The sequence below is a fragment of the Schistocerca serialis genome, chromosome 8, assembly GCF_023864345.2.
Source record: "Schistocerca serialis cubense isolate TAMUIC-IGC-003099 chromosome 8, iqSchSeri2.2, whole genome shotgun sequence".
NCBI classification, from domain to species: Eukaryota; Metazoa; Arthropoda; class Insecta; order Orthoptera; family Acrididae; genus Schistocerca; species Schistocerca serialis.
In genome coordinates, this window is record NC_064645.1 from 427086245 (window position 1) to 427089241 (window position 2997).

The window sequence follows — 2997 nt, forward strand, 5'->3', positions numbered from 1 at the left end:
ATGGAAGTTGGGTGTGAGTAGTCAGCAGTGATGGAGGTTAGAGGTTAATAATTAGCAGTGTTGAAGGTTCGCAGTACTAGCGCTAGAGGACGGTCTGAATGTGTTTCCGTCATAGAGATTTATTACTGATGAGTATATAATTTTTTTGAACTGGTTGTCACTTGATTAAGGTAAAATGTGGTAAATACATTGTTTGCTCCGCAACGAAATCTTTCCTTTGCTAACCACATGCCTATTAGTAGTTAGAGCCTTCAGTAGTTAGAATCTCTTATTTAGCTGGCCGTATTGGCTTCTGTGAGGTAAGTGACTTATGATATCTATGAGTTATTGTTAGGATTTCTTCTAACTCAGGGCCATTCTTTTGAGTTAATTTTATATCAGTCAGATCGCGTTATCCTTGAATATTGTGGGTAATTAATGAATAGGAAAACTGTGAGTTCTGTTTGTCAGGACAAATTCTGTAGGTCAGTATTGAAATGATAAAGACTAGCAAAGAGACTGTATCTTCAATTTCACTCAGCAGTTTCAGAATTAAATAACGTAGAAGTTTCTCCTTCTCAGTTATTTCAGCTTAAGTAAAAAAAAAAAAAAAATATATATATATATATATAAGTAAAGAAGTTTCAAACTGTACTGTTCATCCACGACCCGTAGATTATGAGAATTTATTAATTCACACTTTTTCCTGGTATTACGAATTTCAGCCACATGTATTTTCTTCCATGTTAGAATTCACGTGCGCTTTCATGCTTTCATGGACCGGAGCGCTTCTTGCATCTGTGTTACACTTGATTCAGTATTTCATTGAATATGGGTTCTCTATTAGAATTTTTTGTTTTGTTCAAATGGTTCAAATGGCTCTGAGCACTATGGGACTTAACTGCTGTGGTCATCAGTCCCCTAGAACTTAGAACTACTTAAACCTAACTAACCTAAATACATCACACACATCCATGCCCGAGGCAGGATTCGAACCTGCGACCGTAGCGGTCACGCGGTTCCAGACTGAAGCGCCTAGAACCGCACGGCCACCGCGGCCGGCTCTTGTTTTGTGAAAGATTTTCAAGAAACGAGGTAAGATGGAGCTGCTGAGACAACGTAACTGCAAATGATTGTTTTCACCAAACATGCTAAATGTCCGCTAGTTATTAGGTAAGGTAGGTAACAATCAGCAAAGACATTTATCCTTGCACATAACGGATCTATAAGGTGCGATTTCTTATTCTTTGAAGTTGTGTAGTATATGGTTAACAGTTTCATGTACGGGCTGTGTTATGAGTTCCTCCGAGTAACGTTCCTCCTTTCGCTGCGTTTTATGCGATCTTGTCATATTCTACGGTTAGCCAGCAGGTCAGATCGCGTTATCATTGGGTCACATTCGCTGTCTGGCGGTGGATTTCAGAGAATGAAGCGTGCTTGTCATTTCGGCTGAAAGCTATTAGGTATTCGAGATAGGAGGACAGTTTACAACAGGAATTTAAACTGTAATATTTCTTCCATTCATCACAAATGTGGTCCTTAACTAATCAAACTGTCAGTGGCTGAGCGTCGAAAACAAGCTCATACGGTTTTTTAAAATCAATAACCATTATGTATTCACAGTATAAAACAGGTGATTTACTAAAACAGGATAAGACCTGTGATGAATAGTTAATAAATGGTGCCTGAAAACTGGCTTGGGATAACTTTATACAGGATGTCCCAAATGTTCAGGCTCCAAAACATACACACGGCACAGTATCCTTAACTAAGTATTTTGCGATCAGGAACCAATGTCCCGAAAATATTTCAGGGAGTACGAGCAATGTATGTAAGAAATGGTTCAAATGGCTTTGAGCACTATGGGACTTAATATCTGAGGTCATCAGCCCCCTAGAACTTAGAAGTACTTAAACCTAACTAACCTATGGACATCACACACATCCATGCCCGAGGCAGGTTTCGAGCCTGCGACCGTAGCGGTCGCGCGGTTCCAGACTGAAGCTCGGCTACAACGGGCGGCAATGTATGAAAGTAACATGTTTCCATACTGCTCTTGTTTCATAACAAAATACTGCAAGCCGCATTGACGTTGTCGACGATACCTTATAAATCAATACACTGTCTCAAATTCACGACTGGTTGCTGACGATGGAATATTTCTCCGTGCAGGAGGCGTTCAACGTATGGCGTAGTACGGTGTAATGCACGGAGTTCACAGTAGAATAAAACTCTTCAAAAGAAGTCATGTTCGCCATAGCTTGTTAAACGTATTTAATTGAAGAAGGCACTGTTTCAGTTATGGCTTTTAGTCACCATCAAATAGAACAAAATTTTTACAGTATCTAGAGCACAAAACTGTCGCTGTGTTCTACTTGAAAATATCTTAAATCCAAAATTAGTGTAACAGATTTTGAAAATAAGTAAATTTAACAGTCGAAGGCGTCCATGGTATCTCTTAAAAAGGCGACCAAAATTCTCAACGAAGAACGCGCTGTACTGTTTAGTGACATGTCAGATAGTTTGGGAGAAGTCACAGAGTGCAGCGTATTTAGTGTTGTGGAGCAGCAATTACAGCCTTACAACATGTACAAGCAATTGTGCCAAATCATTGTGAATGCAGAGATTCGCCGGACTGAGTGCTGAAACATATGTTCACTGAGGCTGGCAACCGTCACACTGCACAATTGTTACGAATAAGTTGTTATACTTAGCTCTTGACCATTAGTACTTTACCTCAAAGTGCTCAATTCACCATTCTTTAGCACGACTAGAATTTTGATTCTAAAGGTTCGGTACAATATATGCCCGTGCTTGATGATGATTGACATAAAGATTACCTTTTTCCTATTATTTTTACGACGTGGATAACCTCGTACATTCCAACCTTCTATGTCACTAGCGAACCCAGCGATATTTCGTAAATGATAATTATGTTTGGGAATTTAAAATACGTCCTAATCACCTCTTTCTTTTTTCTTTGTCCATCTCCTCCTTCTTCCCCCTCCCCCTGTCCAT